Source organism: Gossypium raimondii, chromosome 9 (assembly GCF_025698545.1).
Source record: "Gossypium raimondii isolate GPD5lz chromosome 9, ASM2569854v1, whole genome shotgun sequence".
NCBI lineage: Eukaryota > Viridiplantae > Streptophyta > Magnoliopsida > Malvales > Malvaceae > Gossypium > Gossypium raimondii.
Window position 1 is genome coordinate 11,006,990 of NC_068573.1, and position 19,032 is coordinate 11,026,021.

The following is a 19,032-nucleotide window of genomic DNA, read 5'->3' on the forward strand; positions in this document are numbered from 1 at the left end:
ACTAAAGAGACTGGATGAAAAGGTCCCCACATTCGACTTCCACATTGGAGAACAAAAATTGATCTCCATCCATTTGAACAAGTCACTAGAAAAATACTTGCATTGAAGATTGGTAGGCACAACACGTAGCCAGACCTCCTTAGCAATAGGGCAGTCCCTAATAACATGAAGTAAATCTTGAGCACCATGATTACACAACGTATAAGAACCATTGTGGCCAATGCCCCTCATTTTCCGTTTCATATTAGTTAAGAGACGTTGTTTGAACACAATCCATAAGAAAAGTCTAACACGTTGAGGTCCTTGAAACTTCCAAATAAGTTTCCACCATATATCTTTTGTATTCCACGTATTCTCTCGTAATGATTTATACGCACTTTTAACAAAAAAGGATCTTATTGAGGTGTGAAGCCAATTGATTCTATCAGGTTCTGCCAAAGGATGAGAGGGAGGAATGCTCACTATTCTTTTAACGATATCCTCCGACAACCAGACCTAAACAAGTCTAAATTCTACATGCTATCCTCATTTACCATGTCATAGAGCAAATAATCTGACATAAGATTATTTTGAGAAAGCACATGATTTATCAAAGGCCTTATGTTTGGAACCCAAGGATCTTTCCAGCAGCAAATAGAATTCTTGATCCCCACAAACCAATATAGTTTTCGTGTAATAAAGGTCATACCTTAGCAAAGGGCTCTCCATATAGCTGAGCACCTCCCTTGCACGATGCTTTCAGGCATTCTATCCTTTATCTCGTACTTCGATCAAAGAACTCAAACCCATAAGGCATCATCCATTGAGATTCGATTAAACCCCAACTTTAATAAAAAAAAGAATTTTAGTCCCCTAAATTATGTAATCCTAATCCTCCACAACTACGAGGTTGGCAAATAGAGTTCCAATCAACCAATGACATCTTCTTCCCGCCATTAGACGACCCTGTATAAATTGTCTTGCAAACATTGAATCTCATTGCATACACCATTTGGAATCTACATAGATTCCATGAAGTAATTTGGAATGGAAAGGAGAATGGATTGAGTAAGGGTAACTCTACCCGCTAGAGAGAGCTGCTTAGCATCCCAATTACTCAATTTTCTACGGACCTACTCCACCACAAACCTCAATGTAGCATAAGTAACTCTATTCTGGATAACGACAAACCCATATATGTTCTAAGATTTTGTACCCTTTCGAATCTAAGCAGATTACTTAACTTGTCACTGAGATCATCATCCACTCCTTCAGAGAAGAAAACGTTGGTCTTTTTGGCATTAACCCAATGAACTGAGAGATAACATGATTTGTCTAGAATTTCCTTGAAGACCATAGCATACTTCAAGTTCTCTTTAGAGAAGATTACCAAATCATCAACAAAGAATAAGTGTGATAACTCTGACCCCAATCAAGATAATTTGACAAGGATCCACTTACCACTAGAAATTGCTAACTAAATTTCATGATCTAACCATTCCATACATAACACATAAAAGTACAAAGATAAAGGAAACCCTTGTCGAACCCCTCTTGTAGGCTTGAATTTTGGAGTTGGTACCCCATTCCACAAAACCTATGGTAGAAGTTGAAATAGCTGACATGACCACTTTCCTGAGGAAATCTGGTATACTACCTACTTAAAAAGAACCATCAATAAAATTCTAACGAACCCTGTCATAGGTTTTTTCTAGGTCGATTTTAACTGCCCTGTCATAAGAAATAGAAAATTACATTTTCAGATGTTTAAAGGAATGGGACATTGAAAACAAAGTGAGTTACTATTTTTTGTTTAATATTTTTAGCCTTATAAACTTTGTTATTTGTTACTTTATAAAATTGATCTTATTTTTTCCATAGGTTTTCATGGTTTCAATGGACAATGCTACTACAAATGATGTTTGTAGACAAATTATGAATGATACTTTCTCCTTAACTAAGAGGTTAATTTGTGGTGGAAAATTATTTCATTTTTTTTTGTTGTGCACACATTTTGAACATAATGGTGCAACATGGCCTCAAGAAATTCAAAAGTATCATAAAGATGTCCATGATACCATTGATTACCTCAATGGAAGTGATGTTAGATTGTAAAAGTTTTCTGAGCTTGTCCAACAATTTAATTAAAAAGAGAGGAGATTGGTTCTCGAATGCAGGACTCGAAAGAATTCAACTTACGATATGTTAGCTTGTGCAATCAAGTTTAAGGAGGTATTTTCTAGACTTGCTTTGGAGGGCTATGATTATGCTTATTGTCCTAGTGCTAATGATTGGCTTAAAGTTGAAAAATTTCTTGAGATCTTAAAATTTTCTATGATACTACTAATATAATTTTAGGATCAGAATATCCTACCTCTAATTGTTTACTTACTGAGATTAATTTCATTAAAGTAATGTTAGATACAAGTTGTAATTCTCCTGATGAATTTGTTAAAGATATGGTCAAAAGCATGAAAGAAAGGTTTGATAAGTATTGGGGTGAATGTAATTTGCTCATGGCTATAGGAGCAATCTTGGACCCTCGCTTAAAAATGAAGGTTGTTGATATTACTTTTCTAGAAATGTTATAACACCTGGGTATCTTTTTGACCTAAAACTTAGGGAAAGTTATGATTAAATTGAAAGGATTAGTGACTTATCAAACCCCATCGAGAAATTCAAAAATTTTAGTAACTGAATTGTGATTAGTTGCATCAGTTCTGTTTTGTTTAGGATCGAACCGACTGGTCCATAGTGGTAGACAAAATGATTAGTGGTGATTGGCTATAAAAGACTAAGGAGACCATGCCAACTTTGGCTATATATATGTTTACGTAGGTGTGGGTGTGAGTGGAAGACAAAATCCTTTTCAATTTTGTTTACCCATTTTTCTAAGATGTATCGTCTTCTTTGGCTTTACCGAAGAAGGAGAGGATGCAACTGAAGGAAGCACTGCATGTTACAACCATTGTATAGATTGAGGTTTAGTAGTAGAGAAACTGAGGAACTGGTAAGTTTCCTTACCTCTCTGCATGCATGAATTGAATAATGAGGTAAAGCAAGGACTCTTAAGAGTTTCTACATAATCATGGTTTCTAGGTTTTAAGGATTGAATAGTTTTAGTTTAACTGATAAATGGTTGTCATGCTTAGTTGTCAGGACAGAGGGGTCTAGTGTTCAGACAAGCTAGGTTGACATTGTTAAGGAAACGAAGTGAGTTTCTGTACCTTACCTTCTGAATGATAGATGATGTTATGTGACTTTGCATGTACCATGATGAAGATGTACTAAGGTTGCCTAAGTTATGATATGTATGTGTTTGAAGAAAGAGTAAGTTGTACGTGTGAGTTTTCACCAATTGCCTGCTGGTAGTTTTTGGTAGATAATTGGTGATAGATAGACTGGCATAGTGTATTTTCAATGATAAGTTGTATGATTTGTTTGATTATTATTTCCATATTGCGAAGGGAAATTTACTGATAGGAAATTTATTAACAGGATAGATGAAGTTAGGATTAGGAATGAGAAATTTTGTCAGATACCACCATAAGGTATTACTGCATGCAAACAGTGATGTGCAAAGCTACGAGCCTTACGCAGGGGACACTGGTGTGTGCAAACATTAATGTTAGGAATGGAAAAATAGAGGAATGGGCAGAGGAATAGGAAAATAGGAATTTCGTTAAGATACTGCCATACAGTACTACTGAGTGCAGACTATGATGTGCGTAGCTTCGGGCCTTGTGGTGGGACACTTTTGTGTTCAAGCATCAAGGTGAAATGTGAAACAGGTTCTTTAGAATGATAACTTGACTACAATTATTTGGTTCCATAAATCAAAACCGTGACGGCAATCAACAAGCTCTATAGGGCGACACTGCGACTGTAGTAAGGTCCTACGGGGCAACACCTCAGAAGAGGTCAAACGTGTAAGACCATAGCTCAACTATGACAACCAGTATAGTCCGTCGAGACAAAAAACATGGTGTAGTTCATCAGGAAAATAAACATGAAAAAGTCCGCCAATACGTGAAACATGAGGTTACACTTGGAAAATCCACAGATCGGTATTACAGGAGAGATGCCAAGGTTTAAAGTAGAGTTAAGAATGTGATTGGTGTGATAAGTCATAAGAATGAATGAGCTTGAAGCGTTCGAGGGACACACGCTATCAGAATAATGAGAGAATTTACCAGAGGCGATGATGAGTGAGGCAAGGTAACGTCTCAACCTAAGTAGGGTGAAAAGATTAAAAAAGTTCCTTAGATAAGGAGGTATACGTAATGTGCAACAAAAATAGTTTGCCAGAGAAGTTACTGATATAATTTTAAAATTGTAAGGCAATAATAATTTTAAAATATTTTGCCAGGAAATGTTAGCTTAATGCTTAATGATCAATCAAGTCTGCCAAAGAAATGTGAAAAACGGAAGTTCGTCAGGACCATGAGAGACGGTGAAGATCTTGTTGATCTACCCTAGGTAGGAATCGCATGTCTAATGAAACCTCTTGAGGAATGGACTAAAAGAGCAGGTGTTATGGGGGTTGCATTGTAGGCATTAGTTTTCCCAAGGGAAAGATAATGTTAGGAAGAGGTTGCAAATCTAGTAAAGACTTGAGTTGACGCCAACTATTTGAGTAAACGTTGAGTGTTGCCAGTCAAGAGTAAAGAATATGATTTTTAGGGTTGTAGATCAATAATAAGTGAGGTGAAACCCAAATGAGAAATAATATTTATGGCTAGGTTAGGGATCATGTCCGCTAAGGAATGACTTAGAGTAACTAGGGCATTGGTTTAGCCAATTGAGTTTGCAAAATCTCCTATGAAATCCAAGGAGCTTAACTCTGAACCAAAAACCTCATTTTATTAAATAGTATGAGATCTTTTGCGCATTTATGTACAAACCTCATTAAGTTCCGTCAAACTTAAAAAAATTACTGTTTGAATGTAGGTTAGATAGTGACCTAGAAAAATTCAAGAGGGGCCGAGCTAGACTTTTCCAAAGTTAGGTGGTAAGCGATAGCTAAACATGTATACAGTGGGGCACCCATGAGGGCTTCGCATCAGGGTCGGAATTGACTAAGTCTACTTGGAGTCGAATTGTAAATTGTAAATAATTATTGAGTAATTATGTGTGACAGGTTGTAAGGAATTAAAATTAATATGATTGTATATATTGTAACACCCCAAACCCGGCCTAGAAGTTTAAGTCGAATTTGAATGAGTTACACCAATGTAGTAAGAACGTACTTCTTTTTAGAGTTTTAAATTTGAAAACCATAAATTCATTTTAGTTGATTTAGATGATTTTGTTGTTTCGTTTTAGACTTGGCAGATACTGACGAGATTATAAAAATAAAAATAAGACAAGTCAAAAACATATTACAAATCCAAAGGATTAAATTATAGTTATCTAAGCGCAAAACAATCCGAGCTTTTGTATACTGTTCTATCCTAAATTAGATGTCTTCTTGACAGGTAAAAATAAGATAAAGGGTGAGTCACCAAGCACTACGTATAACCAAACTCAAACACAAATAAACAGAACGTAATATATAAATCGTAGTAACGCAAGCATTTGATAACAGTTATATAACCAGTACGGAACAAATCTAGAGTACCATAGAGATTTCAACAGAGGTAGTACAAAAGAACAAAGCAAAACAGAATAGAGCAAAACAACGCAATTCAAACAGAACAAAACTGAATAGTGCAAAACAGAATAGGATGGAACAGAGCAGAGCAATACTGAACACAACAGAGCAGAACATAATAGAACAGAACAGAGCATGTATGCTTATGTAGATGCAATATTTTTCAAATAGTTCAGAATGTAGATTTATCAGAAACAGTCTCCTTAAAATCTGTTACACACTAAAATAGAGTTTTCCCATGAACTCATATATCTAAAACACACCAATAAAGTCATCACGGGTTTCCCAACAACGATGACCCGCCATCCCGGGTTGCCCGACAATGATGACTTAATAATATACAGTTAAACTGCCAATCAAATATATGTGGTAAGGCTACTATAATACAGTCAAACTGCCGGAACAGAATTATGGATAACCACCACATAATACAGATAATTAAATTGCCAGAAATTTCTTCCTGTTACATCAACTGAAGTCCTATTCAATGTGTCATGGCATGCTTATGCAGAATCAGAGTAATGAGCATGTAAGTCATGCTATCTCTCAATAATAGAATCAGTAAATATGGGAGTCCAGGTTTTGTAAAACAGACTTATCTAACCTCAACAGACCATATCAGATTTTCCATGAAGTTACATGCACGGTTATAAATCATAATCAGTAACAATTAGTCTAACATGTTCAGATATCATATATTCCTCATCAATAGAGTAATGCATAAGCGTACTAATAAACTTAACAGAATACAAATCGTACATTGATAACTTGCACACATAGACAATAACACATTATGTCCTGATAGGTCCTACTCACTTAGGTTCAAACATAACAGATATACGTACAGATTACAAATTGCTCATTACAAATAATTAAATATCAAGTTATATAGCCTAATTTAGATTGTACGGACCTTACAGTAAGCCTACACCCATTTCGGATGACACTTGTAGCCCTAAGGAAAAATTCTAAAATAACTTCATATGCTCGTGCGGTTTCATACGGCCTGGAGAATTGGCTCGTGAGGTTCCACACGGTTTGGCACACGGCAGTGTGCTCGCCCGTATGTCCCACGCGGCCTGACACACGCCTGTGTGTCCCACATAGCCTGACACACACCTGTCTCACTTGCCCGTGTGGTTCTAATTTGCAAACAGTGAGTTACACGGATTGGACACATGCCCATGTCCTTGCCTGTATGGCTTACACAGCCTGGGCACACACCCATGGCCTTACTTGTGTGGCTCATATGGCCTAAGGACATGCCCATGTCTCTGGACGTGTGGTCCTAAATTATAAACAATGAGTTAGACGGCCTAGACACACGCCCGTGTCCTTTGCCCGTGTGAACCCTACACTAACATGGCCATATGAGGCCTTAGACATACGCCAGTGTCCCTTGCCTGTGTGGCATTAACGACCATATTTTTTAACTTTTGAAATTCACAAAGACTGGTGTTTTTGGTATGCACCTGATACGGATTCGAAGCAGAAACAACAAGGATGAGTTTTCATCCCTAAATGACCAACAATTGTCCAACAAATAGTTAATTCACAATCAAATCGCTAAAAACTAACATTCTAAAATCGAAGTTACGTCAAAGAACCTTCAACACCAAAACTTAAAATCAAACTTACCGACCAATGGATTAAACTAGGAGAATAAGTCAAATCCCGTACAGAATCAGTGCAATGTAACATAACAAAAAGAAAGGTCACTTTAAAAGGAAGTAACCAAAATGAAGAAACTAAATATCGGAAAATGAATGACAAAAGAAACATGACAGGAAGGAAAAAAAAGAACAAAAAGATGAGAAACCTCACTGGAGGTTTCTAGAAGGTTTTAAATAACCAACCAAACTAACTACCAACAACGAAATGAGAAAATAAACATTCCCTAACACAGGCCGGGATTCGAACACTGGACCACAGGCACAGACAGATGTTTAACCATTGAACCAGCAGGCTTATTCTTGACATCAATTGACTGTGTTTAACTTATAAACCAACATTCAAAGGTAAGGGTTTAAGCAAAATGAAAAAAATTTCCAGAAATAGGATTCGAACCCAAAACCTCACACACATACCCAAAACACTTAACCACTGAACCAGATTAATTTACTTGTCCAGAATTTCTAAAGTCTAAAGTCAAATAGAGGGATGACCTCTTTTGGTTTTAAAACGTGATTTCTTCTAAGCTGGTTTTTGGGATGTTACAACTCTCTTCTCCTTAAAATAATATTGTCCTTGAAATTCTCACGGTCATACCACACATTAACACACAGAATCTGAAATACTCTTGTATACATAGCACCACACTACCATTGCGTTAAACTAATTTCAAGGCAACAAATCATGGTTTTAACAGACTTTCTATTGACTAATGCAGTCTATCACCCAAATTCTTTACAAAAATATCACTAATGGTTCTTTTACTTTAGATTTTTACTTACATAATTGAAAACGTCCCTTACCATTACCATACAAGTTCAGACAGTTTTATCAAGTAGAGCACAAATGAATTAAAGCATAAAATACCTGCATGATTTCCAGACACCTCTCGACTTTTCTATCTATCTTACCGAATATCCCTAACACGGATTTCATTTCTGGATCAAAGCTCATACCAGACTAAAAGTACGTTGTGCGCAAACTCTAACTTGATTTGCTACCTATCCACATATGAGACAACCTCTCAGTTTTCCTCAACAATTACACCTAGTGGTGTCTATCACAGTAATAAAAAATTAACACTCAATCTGTTTCCCATAGATTCGAGGGTTCTAATAGACTCACATATTTCTGGATTGGGCTCATTGCCTCGAGAAGAGGACTCGACTCGAGTCGCTCAACTAAATCCAACACACATTCGTACAACAAGGTTGTGCGTATTCATGGTATTGATCCACAGTTTTAGCTAGAAAAAAAATACCAAAACACTACGGTATATGCTACTTCATTCCGTATAGCTAAAGTAGAGATACTTACAGGATTTTCTATTTATAGACTAAAAAAGAACCAAAATCTGAATATACACTTTTCAGAAACAGTATATCTCAAATTCAATAAGAAGTTTCATTTATTTAAAATATTTTTTCAAGAAGAGTTTTGAACCCAAAAACCATAGCCTGAGTTTTGTAAACCTCGTTTTGATACCACTAAATGTAAGACCCCAAACCCAGCCTAAAAATTTAAGCCAAATCTGGACGACTACACCAACATAGTAAAAACATAATTCTTTTCAGAGTTTTAACTTTGAAAACCATAAATTCATTTTAGTCGATTTAGATAATTTTGTAGTTTCATTTTAGACTTGGCAGATATTGACGAGATTATAAAAAGAAAAATAAGACAAGTCCAAAATAGATTACAAATCCAAAGGATTAAATTGTAGTTATCTAAGTGCAAAACAATCCAAGCTCTCGCACGCCGTGTGATCCTAAATCAGATATCTTCTTAACAGATAAAAATAAGACAAAGGGTGAGTCACCAAGCATCGCGTATAACCAAACTCAAATACAGATAAACAGAATGTAATATATAAATCGTAGTAACGCAAGCATTTGATAACAGTTGTACAACCAGTACGGAACAGATCTAGAGTATCACAGAGATTTCAACAGAGGTAGTACAACAGAACAAAGCAAAACAGAACAGAGTAGAACAACACAATTCAAACAAAACAAAATCGAATAGAGCAAAACAGAATAGGATGGAACAGAGTAGAGCAATACTGAACAGAACAGAACAAAGCAGAGTAGAGCAGAACATAATAGAACAAAACAGAGCATGTATGTTTATGCAGATACAATATTTTTCAAACAGATCAGAATATAAATTTATCAAAAATAGTCTCCCCAAAATCCATTACACACCAAAATAGAGTTTTCCTCCAAACTCATCCATTTAAAACACACTAATAAAGTCATCACGGGTTGCTCGACAACGATGACCCGCCACCTGGGTTGCCTGACAATGATGACTTAATAATATACAGTTAAACTACCAATCAAATAAATGTGGTCAAGATACTATAATACAGTTAAACTGTCGAAATAGAATTGTGGATAAACCACCAGATAATACAGATAATTAAATTGCCAGAAACTTTTTCCTGTTACATCAATCGAAGTCCTATGCAATGTGTCATGGCATGCTTATGTAGAATCAGAGTAATGAGCATGTAAGCCATGCTATCTCTCAATAACAGAATCAGTAAATATGAGAGTCCATGTTTTGTAAAACAGACTTATCAAACCTCAACAGACCATTTCAGATTTGCTATAAAGTTACATGCACGGTTATAAATCATAATCAGTAACAATCAGTTTAACATGTTTAGATATCATATATTACTCATCAACAGAGTAACAAAGAGGTGTACCAATAAACTTAACAGAATACAGATCGTACCTGGATAATTTGTACACATAGACAATAGCACATTACACTCTGACAGATCCTACTCACTTAGGTTCAAACATAACAGATATACGTACAAATCACAAGTTGTTCATTATCAAATCATTAGATATCAAGTTATATAACCTAATTTAGATTGTACGGACCTTACAATAGGCCCACACCTGTTTCGAACGATGCTTGTCGCCTCAAGAAAAAATTCTAAATATAACTTCACACGCCCGTGTAGTTTCATACAAATTAGAGAACTGGCCTGTGTGGCTCCACACGGTCTAGCACACACCCGTGTGTCCCACACGGCTGACACACACCTGTGTCACTTGTCCATACGGTCCTAATTAAAAAATAGTTATTACACAACCTGGACACACGCCTATGTCCTTTCCTGAGAACACTCCCATGTTCTTGACCGTGTGGTCCTAAATCATAAACAGTAAGTTACACGGCCTAGACACATGCCCGTGTCCTTTGCCCGTGTGAATCTTGCACTAACATGGCCACACACGGCCTGGACACATGTCCATGTCCCTTGCCCATATGGCTCAAATTTGATGAACAGTGAGTTACACAGCCAACCACACGACTTGACACATGACTGTGTGGCTCAAACGGCCTGGGCACACATCCATATCCCTGGCCGTGTGGCATCGATAGCCACATTTTTTTGGCCTTTTGAAATTCATAAAAATAGGGGTTTTCGGTACGCACCTGATACGGGTTTAAAGCAGAAACAATAAGGGTGAGTTCTCGTCCCTAAACAAGCAGCAACTGTCCAACAAATAGTTAACTCGCAATCAAATCGCTAAAAACTAACATTCCAAAATTAAAGTTATGTCGAAAGACTTTCGACACTAAAACTTTAAATCAAACTTACCGACCAATGGATTAAACTAGGATGATAAGTTGGATCCCATACAGAATCAGTGCAATGTAATGAAACAAAAAGAAATGTCACTTTGAAAGGAAGTAACCAAAACAAAGAAACTAAATATAGGGAAAGGAATGACAGAAGAAACATGGCAGGAAGAAAAAAAGAACAAAAAGATGAGAAACCTCACTAGAGGTTGCTAGAAGGTTTTAAATAACCAACCGAGCTAGCTACGACACAACGAAATGCAAAAAATAAGCATTCCCTAACACATGCCAGGATTCGAACACTAGACCACAGGCAGAGACAAATGTTTAACCATCGAACCAATAGGCTTATTCTTGACATCACTTGACTATGTTTAACTTATATTCAAAGGTAAGGGTTTAAGCAAAATGACAAAATTTCCAAAAACATGATTCGAACCCAGAACCTTACACACATACCTAGAACACTTAACAACAGAACCAGATCAATTTACTTGTCATGAATTTCCAAAGTCTAAACTCCAATCGAGGGATGACCTCTTTTGGTTTCAAAACATGATTTTTTCTAAGCCGATCTTTGGGATGTTACACATATATATACGTTAATAAGAAACGAGAAGGTATAAGTTGTCTAAGTATACATATTTATAAATCAAATTTTAATACAAATATGTTAAGTTATTCAGTTAGTTGTGGCATCCGATACTCAGGCTTGACGATCGAGTCGAGTATAGGGTGTTACAAATGTAACAACTTATTTTTAGTAAAATAAGAACAATGGTTTTGGGACCACAAATATGAAGTTAGAAAATTAATCTTATTATTATTTTATGTTTTATAACATGATAGTATTACCGTACAAAAATTTCGTTAAGAAATTTTTCCGTTTACATGCTCAATTTGATAAAAAGGACTAAATCGCGTAAAGTGCAAAAGTTTTATTCTAATAGCTAAAGGTTTCTAATAGCTATAGAACTTTAAAGTGGAGGTCATTATATGATAATTAGACCATTAAATGTGATAGTGGATGTACATGGCTTGACATTAGTGTAATTTTTAAAGTCAATTAAGGTTAATTTTGTAAATAAGTAATAAATGATAAAATAAATAAAACCAAATTTGCTATCATATTTATCCATTTTGTTCAACCGAATATTGAAGGAAGAAAGCCATTTTTGATCTTTAGGATTCGACAAGCTTGTTTTCATTAATTAGGTATGTGTCTTGTCATTTTTTTTTAATTTCTATGTTTTTGGGATCGTTAAAGCTTAATCTAGCTAGCCCGGAGACTAATTTGTGAAATTTTTAAAGTATTTGAGTTTTTACATTGATGAACATGTTAGGGTTTTGAAGTTTAATGGTAGAAAATGAATGGTTGCTGTTAGATAAACAACTTTTGTAAAGGAATTTTTGATGAAATTATCAATTAAGAATTAAATTGAAAATTTTGATAAATTGTGTGGTAAAATTACGAATTTGTGACAAATTTAGGCTATTATAAGCATGTATATGATTAGGCTATGATGGGTCATAATGAAATCAAGCAAATTTCCATTTTTATAAGATAATGACTAAATTGCAAAGAATTAAAAGTATAGGGGCAAAATGATAATTTTTCCAAAAATGTGTGTCGGGCTAAATTAAATGAGAATTATATTGAAATGAGTTAAATTCATTCATATAGATCATGTTAGACCTCGTATGGAGTTAGATCGAGGCAAAGAGAAAATATCGGATTGGTCGCCTTCTTATCTACGTACACTCGTTGAGGTAAGTTTGTGTAATAAAATTGTGTAATTATATGCTTTGATTGAATTAGGTATATGTTATTTACATTATCATCATATATGAATATCAATCATATATCTGACGACGTACGATGATTATCGAGTCCCGTTTAAACTTTAGGAATTCGTAAGATACAAATGACATGTCATTAGAGTTATAGATTTCAGCTCGTATAAGCTTACTGATACTCAGATCGCATGAGCTTATCGTTATTCAGCTAGAAGAAACTTACCATTATTTAGCTCGAAGGAGCTTACCGTTTACAACTTGTAAGAGCATACCGATTCAGAGCTCGTATGAGCATACATGTACAAGAATTGACAGATTATAATTTAGTACACCTCGTGTGTACTACCCGAGTATCCAAAGATATTCTAAATGGTTCAAAGGGCATTGTTCTATTACGAGATTACATGAGTTCAATACGAACTACTACAAGTATTTACATGAGATACATGAAAATGATTTGTACATGATATATAGATACATGATGTGGAAACCATATGTATATGGAAGTTTGATTATTGTTGAGCTCATACATGTTTCTTGATATTTATATGAATTACATAACTAACATAGTTGATGAGGATATGTGTTTAGGCCTTTGGCCAAATTGAGTTTGGATATGCTTTGTATGCTTACCATAAATGTGACTAAACGGTAAGCTAAATTCTATTTTATATGAACTTACCAAGTTTAGATGCTTACTCTCTGTTATTTTCCGTGTTTTTTAGTGATTTAGAAGCTCATTCGGGTTGGAAGCTTGTCGGAGCTATATCACACTATCCATCGGCTCTTTTGGTATATTCGGTTGTTTAATTTCGGTTATAATGGCATGTATAGGTTATTTTTACTAATGTTGGCCTATGTGTGATGTTGTGGTTGTAGCCATATACTTTGGCTTGTGTTTTGGTATATTTTACTATGTGTATGTATAAATGACCTTATTATGTTTGGTGTGTGGCTTGATTTGTGATAAAATGATGAAAGGTAAATGTTAGCTAAATGTGCATTTTGTACATGTCTTTGTAATGTGAAGAATTGGTGATGAATTGGAACCATGATGTGGAAGGTTTATATATGTCTAAATATGTTAGTATTTGAATTGCATTTTCGTATCAAATGGTATGTTTTGGTAGATAAGTGAATTGGTATGAAAGAATGCAAATTAGCTTGGTAAATTGATGGTTTATTTGGTTAAATTATATATATGAAAATACATGTTTGAATATTGTCATTTGATGTGCCTAAAGGCATATTGGTTGTATGTGAAATATTACATGTTTAAGACTTGATTCTGGCTTGTTTTGGATGCCTATTTATGACTTGGTTATATGCAAATTGTTGAGTTTAGGTTGGTTCCAAATTGGGTGAGAAATGCGGCTTGGAAAATGACCTATTTTTGTTCATATGAGTAGAGACACGGGTGTGTCTCAGCCGTGTGTGACACATGGCCAAGTGACACGGTCGTGTGTCCCCTGTATCTTCTAAAGAATACAAGTCAGTATACTCACACGGCCTAGCACACGGGCGTGCGGCTTGGCCGTGTGACCCAAGTCAGTGAGTTACAAGGGCATGGACACAGACTGAGACATGCCAGTGTGTCCTTATTTTGAATGCCCACACGGCCTAAGACACGGGCGTGTCTCTCACACGGCCTGACCACACTGCCGTTTGACCCCTGCAGTTTTAAAAGTTTTATAAGTTTCTGAAAAATCATCTGAATTTCTGATTTAGTCTCGATTTGTTTCTATAGTATATTTTGGGCATAGAGGGCTCGTATTAGGGACAATATGCATTATTATGATTGGTTTCTGACATGAATGCTATATGTTATGAAATATTTAAATTTTCTGTTTGTTTAAATTGTAAATTTCGGCAATACTCTGTAACCCTGTTCTTTTGACGGGTTCGGGTTAGGGGTGTTACATTTATTGGTATCAGAGCTACAGTTTAATCAATTCTTAGACTAATGTAGCGTGTACGAGTCTAACTATACATACCATTATATAACATGTGATAGTGTGATATCTCCTGACTGTTTTAAAACATGTTTTCATATAGTAATGACATCCAACCTAGCTGATTCCGATGAAGTAGAGAGTAACGCTCAAGCCTCCGTTCATGAAGTAGCTTCGAGTTGTACAAAGCTCTGAGGGTCGGGGAGGAGAGGCTAATGAAGCCTTCTTCTAGAGGATGAATGGTTGGTTCATCGAGTTTATACGGACGAACGTGGCTGCTCGACAACCTCCACCCCTTCCTGTTCCCCAACCGGTTCCTGTTATTCCTCAAGGTACATAACCAATCCGAGTTAGTAAGCCTCCTATTGATAAGATTCGTAAGTACGGGGCTGAAGAATTCTGGTTATAGAATACCATTAGGGTTTTTGACGAGTTATCCTGTTCACCGACCGAATGTGTGAAGTGTGTAGCATCTCTACTAAAAGATTCAGCTTACCAGTGGTGGAATACATTGACTTCTGTAGTGCCGAGAGAGAGGATCACTTAGGAATTCTTTCAAACTGAGTTCCGTACGAAATATATCAGTCAGAGGTTTCTAGATAAAAAACGTAAGGAATTTCTAAAGCTCAAGCAGGACCACATGACCGTATCAGAATACGAGCGAGAATTTTTTCGATTGAGTAAATATGCTCAAGAGTGCATTCCGACCGAGACTGCAATGTGTAAACGGTTTGAAGATGGATTAAATGAAAATATAAAGTTATTAGTTAGGATCCTTGAGTTGAAAGAATTTGTTGTACTGGTTGATCGGACACATAAAGCCAAAGAACTAAGTAAAGAGAAAAGGCAAGCTGAATTTGAAGCTAAAGATTCGAGAAAGAGATTGACGGAAACAAATAACTGGATTTTAAGCTCACTGTTCATCTTTCCTATTTCAAGTAGCTGGAAACATGGAACAAATAACGTTAGAATAGGTAAATAGTAATGCTAGCAAAAAGGAAAAAAAATAAAGATTGATTTAAGCCTTAAGCCAAGTTGAGCTCGAGCCAAGCTCGACCTTCAGGTTTTTGAGCTGAGCCTACCTTAGCTCAATCTCGGTTCGGCTCGTTAGCACCCCAAACATGTATTTTTATTTTTAATGGTTAGAATCAATATTTCTATTTAATTTTTAATCAATTTTATTTGTATAACGTATGATTTATTTTTTAAAACAATGTTAATTGTATAAATTACATATCCCTTTTTAAATGGTTGTATATGTGTCATATCGCTTTAACAAAAAAAATGATTCAAGAAAATTCTATATTTAATAATTTTGCAGTTTTCATAATCTATTACTTAATAAAATATTAAAACAGACATATATTGTAACTTGGAATGTCATTTTATTACTTAAAAGAATATTTTGAATATTAAAATTAATAATCTATATTCAAGTAAAAAAAAAAAGTATGTTCTTTATTCCATTTCTGAAATTTCTAAAAATTAATACCATCCGAACTCGGCCTTCTCTTCCATCAGTAAAAACAGGCACAAGCAACCACCACATCACTCCAAGAAGCTGACAAAAATGCTCTTCCCTTTCAAGCCTAACGTCCCGGCCCGGCCCGAAATATGGGAGGGTTCTGGTAAAAATATAGACTCGAAATATGAGTTTGGGTAAAAAAATGAGGCCCGTTTAGAAAATGGTCCGGGCCTCGGGCACCAATTTTTTGGCCCGGGCCCGGCCCGGCCTGGCCTGAATATATAATAAATATTTATTTATTTTTTTAATTTTAAAATATTTTTAAAATACTTTTTTTATTTTTAAAATAAATTTTTGGTGTTTATTAAAAAATAGACCGGGCAGAGCTCGGGCTTAAGAATTTTTCCCGAGCCGGGCCTGGATAAAATTTTTGGCCCATATTTCGGGCCGGGCCGAGCCTAAGATGCGGGCCAAAATTTTTTTTGGGTCCGGCCCGGCCCATGATGACCTCTACTTTCAACCAACATGAAGTTAAAATAAGAAGGAAAATTCCCAAGCACCAAAGCTAGAGCTCCCTGGTAGAAAACAAGGTCCTCAACATGCCACAATTTGTTCAAACTCCACGTAAAATAATCTCATCTATTTGAATTATGAACAAATAAAATCCCAACATCCAGCTCGAAATTCCGCTGCCAATTCCTGATGTTACCACTCATTGGAATCATACCCAATCGAACAAATTCCAGCTAATAGGAATCACAGGACCCCCAAAATTACATTCCCATGGAACCACTGTAAAAATAAATAATTTAGAGTTAGTTTAACATTGCTTATTGGAAGTATTTTTGAGACAAAAGTACTTTTAAGATAAAAACATTATTAAATAAGTTGCTTTTAAGCTTTTCAAAAATATTTTTGAAATAAAAAATACCTTGCAAAAACACCTTTTTATTTAAAAATTTAAACTTCCGTTCAAAATATTTTTAGTTTAAAATTACTTCTTGGAAGTAATGTTAAACTAACCCTTAACCAAACAGTAAACAATTGCAAAATGAAACCATAAGTATCTCTTGGCTAAGCTTAGACTTCCCTTTCACTCATTTTAATACGTCATCTGTTGTTAAACTATAAAAGAATAATGTTTATATAACAAAAGAATGATATTTCAAGAAAAAATATAATTTAAGCAGTAATTCATATCAAAGATTTACCTTTGACTTCTCTTCCTCTTTTCACATTGTCATAGAGATCAAAATTGTACCTGTTTCTGCTTTGAAGAATCTTCTCCATTTTTAATGTTTTAGGGTTTCAAATTACAGAAAAATTTTCCACTATCATATGCTTACATATGTAGATATTAGTTAAATTATTGAGCAATATTTTTCCACTTCTATTTATTTATTTCCATATTCATAAAACTTCACAACTTTTCTAAAAGGTTATACTGGTATTGCCAATTTTAGACAGTTGTAGGATTTAGTATCTTTCGTATTCATATATTGTCTTATATTGATTGATTTTGGGAATTATGTGTATTTTTATTATTTTCTTAATTTGTATTGATATGTTGCCTAATAATAATCATTATTATTATTTCCTTAATTTGTTTTAATATCATTAAGAAAAACATATACCATGACAATCTCTTCTCTTCTTTTGTTGATTTTAACCATCAATTTTTTTATTTTTATTAATCTATTATTTTTCTTGGCAATTTGCATAAATAAATGTCATTGATGAAATCTTCTACAAATATCATAAAATGAATACATAAATTGAGAGAGAGATTCTATTTCTTGCGGTGATTGAGTGAAAGAATAAAAACTGAACTTGATTATACAATTTACATTGAAGAAAATTGACATCATCTTTGAAGGAGTATACGTGGTAATGTAAGGTGGTGCCAATTGCCATCCACCAAACTGAACTTATCATGTTTAGGTAAAAACCTTGCTATACAAGTTTGTATTCATGCAGTTTACAGGCTTTAATGAAAAAGAAAGAGATAGAAACAGTTATAACATGTCTCAAGAAACATTATGGGAAATCAAAGAAAAACATAGATTAGAAAAACAAGTCCTTTCCTCTTCTATACCCTAAGCATATCTCCATGCCAGTAAAAAAATCTCAAAACATCAAGGGAAACAATGACCAAGCTCAAGTCTGAGAAAAATAAACTTTTCGAAAAGCCTATACCTGGAAACTCATCTGAGACGATGAAAGTATTGCTGATTTGCCTCCGTCATCTCCTGAATCACCGTCGAGGCTTCTCCAATCTACCAGACATCTTGTTTACGATGAAATCTATCCTTGGTGAGCAGGTGAGCTATTTGATTCCCCACTCTCTTGATATGTTGGAACTTAATTCTTTTAAAACCCACTGAGAATTATTTCGCGTACCAAATAATATTACTAATCACCGATTTGTCAATGCATGTCACCCAAATTTCTTTATCACTAATGAGGAATCGTATTCTATTTCCAAAAATCGGAAACCCATCTCTTCAGTAAATCTATTTGCTTGGGTGCTAGCTAAGGCTTCTGCAATTAAAGCATCAGGTATTCAATTTTTTTTTTTGTAACTATATTTATTTATTTTTTCTCTACTTTAATCAATGAATGTATTTAACTCTTATTATATCTGAAAATATAAAATTAATTTAATAAATATTATTAATATGTATATTTTTAAAACTATATTTTAAGCTTAACAATTTAATATTCATTAATTTTAATATTATAACATTAAATTTTAATTCAATTAATTAAAGTCTTTAGATAAAGAAATAATTTATCTAAAATAAACTTTATTTTTATTTTTATTTTTCAATAAATAAAATTTATATTTAACATATAAAATTATAAATAATCTTTTTAAAGAAAAGAATGGAATAGCTTAAAAAATTAAA

At 34.6% G+C, this 19,032-nt stretch overlaps 1 long non-coding RNA gene across 1 annotated transcript; it reads right to left on the reverse strand.

Moving 5' to 3' along the window:
- Positions 1 to 16,021: 16,021 nt before the first annotated feature.
- On the reverse strand, positions 16,022 to 18,649 carry LOC128032817 (uncharacterized). The gene is made up of 2 exons (XR_008189157.1): positions 18,320 to 18,649; positions 16,022 to 16,915 (listed from the first exon to the last, which is right to left on the reverse strand). It is a non-coding gene; the product is annotated as an uncharacterized LOC128032817 (long non-coding RNA).
- Positions 18,650 to 19,032: the final 383 nt, after the last annotated feature.